This window comes from Rattus norvegicus, chromosome 5 (genome assembly GCF_021556685.1).
Source record: "Rattus norvegicus strain SHRSP/BbbUtx chromosome 5, alternate assembly SHRSP_T2T, whole genome shotgun sequence".
Lineage (NCBI taxonomy): Eukaryota > Metazoa > Chordata > Mammalia > Rodentia > Muridae > Rattus > Rattus norvegicus.
In genome coordinates, this window is record NC_141538.1 from 102,289,050 (window position 1) to 102,298,954 (window position 9,905).

The 9,905-nt window shown below is 40.8% G+C and overlaps 1 long non-coding RNA gene across 1 annotated transcript; it reads right to left on the reverse strand.

The window, feature by feature from the left end:
* Positions 1 to 641: 641 nt before the first annotated feature.
* LOC148005874 (uncharacterized) lies at positions 642 to 9,554 on the reverse strand. The gene is made up of 3 exons (XR_015620948.1): positions 9,520 to 9,554; positions 7,416 to 7,592; positions 642 to 1,423 (listed from the first exon to the last, which is right to left on the reverse strand). It is a non-coding gene; the product is annotated as an uncharacterized LOC148005874 (long non-coding RNA).
* Positions 9,555 to 9,905: the final 351 nt, after the last annotated feature.

A 9,905-nucleotide genomic window follows, 5' to 3' on the forward strand; every position in this document is an offset into this window, starting at 1 on the left:
TGGAAAGAGAAACCCAGATGCCTACCGTTTTTTCTGGAAATATCTCTCAGTCATATTAGCTTCTGCTGGTGTGACTCATGAATAAACAAGAACAAAACACCTCGATCTCATGGAGAAAAAGTGCAAAGCCTGAAGAATTCTTCAAGGGGCCGAAGAACAAATGAGCGGCATATATGCTGCCAGATCAACTCAAGGGCGCCAGTCTCTGCATCTGAGACTGCAGATTGGGGTTTCCGTGTCTTTGCCTTGGAGATCTGGATTAACTCTAGACCCACAGGTCATGCCTCTTGCTCAAACTAGCACTTGCTCCACGAAAAGCCCACGACTCCGATATTTCCTAACTTACTGGGTGTGAAATTCTGTCCTTTGCTGAATATTCAGATATCTGTCCCCTTCCACCTCCCAGGGTTAAGCAGTGACTCAGTTTGGGCCAGAAGTCACTGGGCCAGAGTCTGCCCATTTATTCCCCTCCTGCTGCTGAGAATCTAGACCTGCTCGTTTCCACCCCCATTTTCAGCTCTGTTGTGTGATTTTTCTCTTTTAATTTTTTTTTTTAGACAACCTTACCTTCTTACTTTACTGAAATTGTAAGGGCAGATAACTGCGATATTGAAAATAGTGAAACAAAATAGAAACAGGCTGTCGGGGAGAAGAAAACCCCACTGCTAAGATTTTTATTTCAAGGGAGAGAGAAAAGGATTTTGTATTTCATAACAGAAAGCATTAAAACTACATAGCCCGCACACAATGAAAACCTTGTGTCTTATTAAAATAAATAGAGATTGCTCAAGGCGCCCATTACCTGCTTCCGGGAGCAATGGCAAACCTTGAGTTTCAAAAGACTTGAGTTGCTACAAACTTTCCCTGGTAACAGCTGATAACACAGCAGTTTCCAGAAATCCACTTTGTAGATCGTGTAGCTCAGCAATTTCCAGGGCTCTGGGAGACTGCACTCTGGGCTCAGGCAGCCTACAGAACAGAGACACACTGCTGGAAGAGTTCCCCGGTTATTTTAGGATGAAAATGGCAGAGATCGGATCTGGTAAAGAAGTCACAACTCGCAACCATAAGGTGAGGGTGAAGTCTTCATACCAATACCCTAGTTTCCACAGGGCTAGTCACTCCCAGGCAGGTTCAGTCTCTCCAGTCTTCAAGTCTTCAACCAGAGGACTCTGCTGGAGATCCCCAGGAGATGTCAGGTAGCAAACAGTAATCCTCCTGGCAGTCCCTCCGTAGGTTGGAAAACAGGCACCTGGTCTTCATTAACATCCACGCTGTAGTTAATGCGTTGCAGGTGTGAAAGTGTGTGGCTGAAATCTGACGAAACACCTGTCTTTTGTGGCGCCATTAGATCTGCCTAGTGTGGGACACGACCCCCTCGGGGGTGCTTTCTCCCGCCTTGAAAGCCACAGTAAGCATTGTCCTGTAATTACAAAATCAGAGTCATCATTGCTGGGAAGAATTCCTTAACAAATTATACCTAATTAGTCTGAAATTACCTTTAATTCATGGTGAAACCATAGGCTTAACTGTGTTCTATAACACCTTCCTTTTTATCTTTATGCAAATATGATTATACACTATCAAACTGGCACCACCAGGCATAAAAACAGCTGCAGCCAGTTCTTTGGTTCCTAAATGGGAACTGGACTGGTGCCATCGATTATGTTTTGTGGAATGCTGCATCAAAAAATAATAATAATATCAGCCAGTTCCTTCCCTGTGAATTCTACTTTTCCTCCCTCCCACGGAAGCCTAATTGAAAGCTGCGCGGTGGCGCACCCTCGCCTCCCCGCTCCCCTGCCACATTTGCTGCAGACGCATGTGTACCTTCGTAACCACCCAGTCTTTTGAAATGCCACCAAGTGTCAAAACATGTCTCTTTTTATTTCTGATGGCAGCGTCTTTACGATATGGCTTCTTCTCCCATTCTTATCTCCAATCACCCAAGAATCCCCGGGGATTCGATGACTCGGCGTCATTACCTTGGATGCTTCTGGAGCAGTCATTGTTCTATGAGCTTTACAGAGCCCCCTTCCTCCTGCCATCAAACCCTGTGATATCTCCTGTTGTAGTCCCCATTGGGCAGGAAGGGAACTGAGACATGGAGAGACTGTATCTTAGAGGAGGTGGGATGGAAGACAGAATGAGGATTCTTACCCTTCTGTGTCTAGCACCATCTTGCCAGCTAGAATGTGTGTATTCTACAAGCCCTTTATTTTACCTTGCTCATTTGCCGTTCTGTTTTCCTTCTAAGCTGTACATAGGAGGGGATTCTCTCCAGTCAGGTAGCATGAAAAGGTAATACATACATACATACATACATACATACATACATACATACATACATACATGAGGGCTAACTCCTCCCTTGGTACCACACACTGTATAGTAACTGTATTTCCTCCTCCTCCTCCCCAAAAGAATAGACTTTCAGAGCTGAAGTCATATTTCTTGTTTCTTTCAAAGCAAGACAATGCTGTGTATGTCATTGGTACTAAAAAATAAAAAGTTTTTAAGTTGATCATACTTGGGTGACTTTTGTTCTGAATCAAAAACCATTGTGAACCTTCTGCAATTAAAATATTAATTTTTTTTTTTTTTTAGCATTTATGGTCTCTGTTCTTCTGAATTCTCTAGCTAAGCTCTCTGGAAAATCAACACTGGCTTTTCCATGGTCATAGAAAACACAGTTTGTGTCACTCCTGAACACAACCCAGTAGCAGGTTGGCTGAAGATTGCCATCTCTGTAAAGACACCCTCACCCCGAGGCCACATCTGAGCTACTGCTGAAGAAGTATGTGTTTTTCAAGTATAAAGGAGATAAATGTATTGAATAATTTCAGGCTTGGTATGCAAGGACAGACCCATATCAGTCAGTGGCATTGTACCAGGCACCTCTCTAAGATAGTTTGTCTTCTTCTGGAATGCAGAGGCAAAGTGGTTAAAACCCTAGGTCGCACGCCTGGTGAGGTAGTTTTGGCTGAATACTACTTTTGTGAAGTATCAATCAAGTAAAATAAAAAAATGTTTTCCTGTTGCTTGTTCATAACATATCCAGATCCGTCTGTGGCTATTTTATTTATGGTATTGCTGTCTTATTGCCAATGAGAGTTGGCTAAAAATCAGCCTTGAGGATCTGAATCAGAATCAAACTGCTGTTTTCTCCTGTGAGGCCTTCTCTTCAGGTTCATGCTTCTGCCATGTAGAAGGCAGAGCCTGCTCCATGGAGGCCAGTTCACACTCCCAGACCATGAAAATCCACACAGCCGGCCCGCAGCTGAGGATGGGCTGCGATTCTTTGCAGGATTTTTATTAGGTTGATTCCCACAAGTTTGAGAACGTTGTAATTGGAGATACTGCAGTTCACATTAGGCTGAGCCCAATAAAATAAGAGGGAACTGAGCCTTCCTCAGCCTCTTTCCACACAGCTTAGAATTTTCTACTCATTTCAAAGCAGGGGATGTTCTTTTCCACATCTTTTAAATTTTGTAAACATTCAGTGCTACTGATTTCCTTCTTAATCAATGAAGGCCACCAGCTCATGTTTGTTTTTCTTAATTATTAGATTCTCCTCAGAGGACCATACTGCTGACAATTTGTGCTAATGACTTGACCTGGCTGGGTAGCAGCACACACACCCCCACCTGGTTTCTTACAGTAGACATTTGTGGTCATGTAAACCTTCACGCTTTGACGTGCCACGGTTTCCCCCCAAATATTTTTTTCTCTAACACTAGTTAATGACCTGTAATTACCAGAGCCATGACCAGTATCTATTCGAGGATGAAAAATACAGTTGGAAGGGAGACACTTGGCTCAAACATCTGGATGCTTGAGCTGCATGAGGCCAAACATCTGGATGTCCCCAAATACTTTCTCAAATTTTTAGAAACACTCACATGGACAAAGCATGCAGATGTTTAGCCAAAGACTTCTTTTTACATCTGTGTCTCTGGCCATTGGGTTCTCTTTGGAGTCCTTTATGTAAGAACATCTCCCCGCCTGTGTTACACAGCCATTAGTAGCCCAAAATAAGTGACCTGGAGACACCAGCACATCCCATTGCTCACGGGTAATTTCATCTAGTTTTCCAGTAATTTTGTCAAACACTCCATTGAAATACAAATGGCCTTTCCAAAGAAAATCTGTCATTATGAAGAAAACTCATGCATTCCAGTAGCTTCTTTTAAAAGCGCGCGCGCGCGGGGTTGGGGGGGGCGGATAATAAATAGAGAAGCAGAACAAGAAAAGAAAAGAAGAAGGAAGGAAAGAAAGAAAAGACAACAAAAGGAAATGAGGTGCTGGGTTTGAGCGAGCATTTGGTTAGTTAGTGTTCTCACGCTGTTTTGGGCATTGGGGGTTTGTTAGAGTCACTGAAACTCCAAACTCTTGTTCCTTTCAAGCAAAGCTCTTTTCCTTTCTACTGCCTTCTACTCAGATGTAAACCACACTGGACCCAGAGGAGGCTAAACAGGTAATACACTGGTTAGATTAAGGTAACTGCGTACGCGTGCAAGCTCAGCAATAACACAAATATTCAGGCGTTTTTAAAACAATAATCTCAAATTCAGAAGCTGGTAGCTGCATTATACAACACGAACTCTCGTTGAGATTAGATGCCAAAATTTATAGAAATTGGTCGTTTTTTTTTTTTCAATGAGGAAGCAGAGAGCTTAACAATTTCCTGAATATTTCCAGCCAGTGCTATTTTTCAGAAAATATCTTTTCCTTAATGGACATATATTTTTTAATACTTTCTAAAGCCATTCATGAGTTTGGAGAATAGATATCCCTTATTATTCAGGATTGCTGATGATAAATCCCACCAATACTTTATTCTATCTACTCTATTATATTCAAAGACAGCACAAAGAGATTTTTTAAAACTTCAAGCCCTTCTTCACGGAATCACAGTCTACAATCCCTCTTAATCAGAGTCACACTACGAGAAACTACCATCCACTCAAGTTTGCAGAAGACAAGGGGGAAAGCTGAAGGAGGCAGGGGAATGTCTTAGATGACAGGAAATGCATCAGGACAAGAAATACAAGCTGTCCCAAGAACCCATGTGGGCCTTGCACCCAGTGGAGACTATCATCTGTCTTTTGCAGACTACAGTCCCTTGCTATTATCTTCCCACGCTCTGAGATTGGGTGTTCTCTTACATAAAACGAGAGCAATGTAGCAGCCCCTTAAAATTTCAAGTGCCTACCAAAGTGTTATAGCCTACAAACACTTAGAAGAATGCTTGATATAGACAGAGCACCACTTAAATAGCACCCACTGCTCCTATTGACCAATCACTTTGAAGGCAGCCTTCCCCCATTGCACACAGCATTAACGTCTTTCCGTTATTGTTCTGGTTTGAGATGGGATCTTGCGGTGTATCCCAGGCTGAACCCCCATTATCCTGGTGTCCCACTCTCTTACATGCTAGGATTCAAAGCTGCATGACCATGTCCAGTTAGTGCAAATGATGTCTGAATAACCGACTCATCGTCAGTCATCTGACTGGCAATTCTGAAAAGCTATTTGAAATTCCCCAGAGACAGAGACTGAAACAGAGACACAGACAGAGACAGAGACCAGAGACGGGAGAGGAGGGGGTGAGTCCAGTCTGAGCAGGTGTGTGCCTCTGGCCTCATCTTCTGTATTTTCTCCAGAGTCATCATTCATTCATCAATCTGACCTGAGCAAGTTTGGGGGAAACAGAATGGGCTAGAGACAGGCAGAATATACTAATTTTTAAAAAAAAATGTTCATTATCTGTCTTTATAAAGTTGGGATATACAGTGAGTATAAAAGGGAGAAAAAAGTCTCTAATTTCCAATCTCTTCCTTAATATCTATAATTCCTTCCCAGGAAAGAAAGACCTAATAATCTGAATGTGTTTTTTGATACATTACACATTTACTTTTTAAAATCATAAAATAGCACTTTGTATTTAATTACTTCTCTTCGTGTGTATGTGTGTGTGTGTGTGTGTCCACTTCCGTTGGCAGATGCTCACTTGTACACTATTACTGCTACTGATCTATGAGTGTAGGAAGCCTTCCTATCTCCCAGTGTCTCTCTCAATATCCAATCTCTCTCTTCGGAGATTTGAAGCTTTTGCTCTTCTTGTATTTCTTAAACCAATTTGGCTAGCTTGTATGAAACCAAAGTCTAGCCTTAGTAATCAGAAGGCTGCTAACTCGGATGGGTGAAATCTGGATGCTGAGACCACTAGAAGAACAAACACATCAGCAGGGCCCCATGAGATCTTCACCCTCCTGCTGGCCTTCGCTCTTTCTTTGTTTTCAGTGTAACTCTACCCTGCTTCTTCTTTCTTGGAACAATAGAATATTAACCTGTGGTATTATTATTATCATTTTACAGGAACCTTATGAGACCTTGACAATTTTAGAAACACTTTTTAAAGAGGCTTTGGGTGTTTACTGAACTTTAAATGTTTGAATGTTTAGAGCTTGTGGAATTTTTAATAGTTGGAATATTTGATATCATGGTATCAATGTTAGTATGAGATTTTGAAGAATAAACAATAATAGGGGATTATGGATAAATAGCGCTGTATAAGTAGATTAAGTTGACAAGTTTTCAATTGTCGTGACTATTGTTGTTTTACCAACTTAAAACAAGCTATAGTGATCTGGGAAAAGAAACATCAGTTGAGAAGATGAGATTACCTATAGGGAAGCCTGTGGAACATTTTCTTGACTGGTAATTGATCTCTGGGGGTGCTCTCTGGACCCCAGACACAGACCATACCCAAACTCCAATTTCCAATACAAAGAGATCCGTTATTAAGCAAGGCAAAAGAGACAAGGTGGCTGAATCTGAATGGGGCAGAAACAGCAACAAATATCTTTGCTGGTCTAATTTTAAGAGGAAAAAGCAGGGGTCTATATTAGAATGAGCTGGGATTTGGTTGGTAAATCCTGATGGGCATAGTATTTGGCATATCCAAATGCAGATTTTTGGTTACTGGAACTCGATGTGTTGATAGCTGGACTTTTGGTGATAAGCCTGTGGAATGAGTCAGGCATGAGAAAGTGACCAAATAAGGGAGTAGATCTTGGTGGTTGGCTTTTGGAAGAGGCAGGATAAGACCTCCTGGTACCATGTTTGCCAAATTTGGCCTTGTTAGAGCCTCTCAAGGATGGCCCAGCCCACTTCAGGCAGCACTACTTCTGAAAAGGTGGTCCTTGGTTGTGTCAGAAAACAGGCTGAGTAAAGTCAGGCAGAGCAAGATAGTAAGCAGCATTCCTCCACAGTCTTTCTTTGAATTCCTTCCCTGAATTCCCTCAGCAGTAAAATGTTTGAGCTGAAAGAAGTTTAACCCTTCCTTTCCCAAGTTGCTTTTGGCCATGGAGTTTTATCACAGCAATAGAAACTTAAGAGAATGTGGTTACCTAGAAAATAACTAAATATGAATCCAGGTGACATGCCAACATAGATGGTAGAATTTCACAAGGTCACAACCCTCGTTGAAGAGCTTCAATCGATCAGCGGCTACTTGAGAGAGGAGGAACCAATTTTCTCCAGGGGAAAAAATTCTTGATAAGTTATTCAATCCCAAGTAGTCAGAGCTATATTGGTGAACACACAAGCAAGAGTAAATTGACCCAGTAGGTTATATGTATGTACGTTATACACACACAATAACAGTAATATAATATAGAGGCTAAATGACTTTGAGGAAGGATGCGAAGAAACACAGGAGGAGATGGACAAGGGAGAGAGGTAAGAAATGTAAGATTTAAGAGATGTAAGAAATGATGTAAAGAAAGCATCCATGTATCAAATTCTCAAAAAAATTATATAAAAAAACTCTAGCATTGTTGTAATCTTTGGTTAAAATATTTTAAACCATTGTGAACCCTTACCGCTATACAAAGCAATGTCTCCACACGTTTCTGTTGTTTCTCATTGTTTTTCTTGTACAGAATCTTTTCTACCAAGCCAAAAATTGTTTCTTCCCTATGCAGTGTTAAAACCACCAATGACCTGTGTTCCTTGCATGTACACAGCTGCTATTTCGTCGATATGTTAATTTGTTGTGTTCACATGTTACAAGCTTAAATGTTATCCCTTGACTAGACATAATTTTCTACATATTGTTTTCCTTTCCTTTCCTGACTTTTCTCCAGTCACATTCTCTAGCAGCGGTGTCTTGGGCTTTCCCTCAGCTCTGACTGGCCTTTTCCCTTGTCATTTACCTCTAGATTGGAAGGGTTTCCAGAGCATGTACTCTGTACCCTTGATCTGATTTATGGTGGAGTTATTTATACCCCTGATGAATTTTAAACATCTTTCTTAAATGTTTACTTTGAAGGTTCTTTTTTAGCTAAATTTTACCCTGTATCTGTTTACTTCATTACCATATCATCTTACTGGTTTATTTTATAGCACCCATGTTTTTCCAATATTCATAAAAACCACAAAAGAGAATGTGAACTACATTTTCGTTTCCTTGAATATTATTTTTAAATATTCTTTTGTCTGTGCTCAGTATGATTCTAGTTCAGGGTGTGTGGTGTGTGTGTGTGTGTGTGTGTGTGTGTGTGTGTGTAGTCAAAGAGCAGAGAAAATAAGCAGAATATTTCTGCAGGATAGTTGTACCTCACTACCTAGAAAATCATTAATATATTTTCTACTTAACTCTGAAAGGAGATTAGACAGTTAAAGGTAGAAAGAGAAAGGAGAAATAGTTTTAAAATCTTCTAGAGATGTCCATGGGCAGCTCAACCACCGGGGCAACAATTCCTTTCTAACCCAGATGACCCTCTGGAGAGCATCACCGTCTGGGAGAGACAAGGCCAGCAGGGGTGCTGTCAGGAGCCTCAAGCAGAGCTGCACACAGAACTGAGGTGCTCCGAAAGGAGCTGGGGCTAATGTAGTCCTCCTCCCAGGAAAATGGCTCCCCTAAAAGTCATGTCAGGCCCAGACACTCAGTTCAGATGACATAGCCACTCTGTGGTGTGAAATGCCTGTGTCAAGATGTCATATATATTTGATATCATATATATTTGATAGTATAGGTGTCATATATTCGATGATATCTCAATAGAGGTTGTATTCCGATGTTTAGATATAGGTTGGCAAATCTATTGTCTTAATTCACTCAGCATGAGTTTGCTGAACTCCTGTAGTGTGGTGGGCACAAAATGCTTAGACCAATGCTTCTTCCTTCCCCAGCAACTATGTTCCTTCATTACTGCACAGAACTCTGGGAAGATTTCCTGTGGCAATGCCTTTGTGAATTTTCTGCAGTTAATAGCTATAGGTGGAATTTTTATTTCTTTAATATCCAGAAATATTACCTATTTCCTCACAATGATTTTTTTTGCACTTTTCACTTAAATTTTTCAAAAGTCTGTTTTGGAAGTATGCTTTAATATGCTTGATTTAGAGGAACGTAATGCATTAATCACACTATCCAGTCATAACTGAAATTCCAGTGATCAAAAATAGGATGTGAAGAGTCGTGCCTGTGACTCAAGGTCAAGCTCTTACCTGCCTGCCTGAGACCTTCTCTTCCGTCCCTAGACCTGTCAGAAAGAAAAATTAAAGCCATAAATTGATATATAATCCCCAAAACATATACTGTACACTAGTAATACTTTAGTATGCTTTTGAATTCAAAGGAGAAAATTATAATCATGATACAATTCTTTAAAAAAGAGAGAAAAAAGATAAAGTTTTATATATAATTCTCTTAATATGTAGGGAAAGAAATAAGTTGAAATGCTACCAATATTTTTAATTTTGAATTTGTGTGTTCATCATTGTTGTGCTTGTGTATGTGTGCGTGCATGCACAGGACATGTGTCCAAAAGACCTGTGTGACAAGAAACGCATATGAGAGTCAGAAGGACTCTGGGGCTGTATTTTCCCCTTTC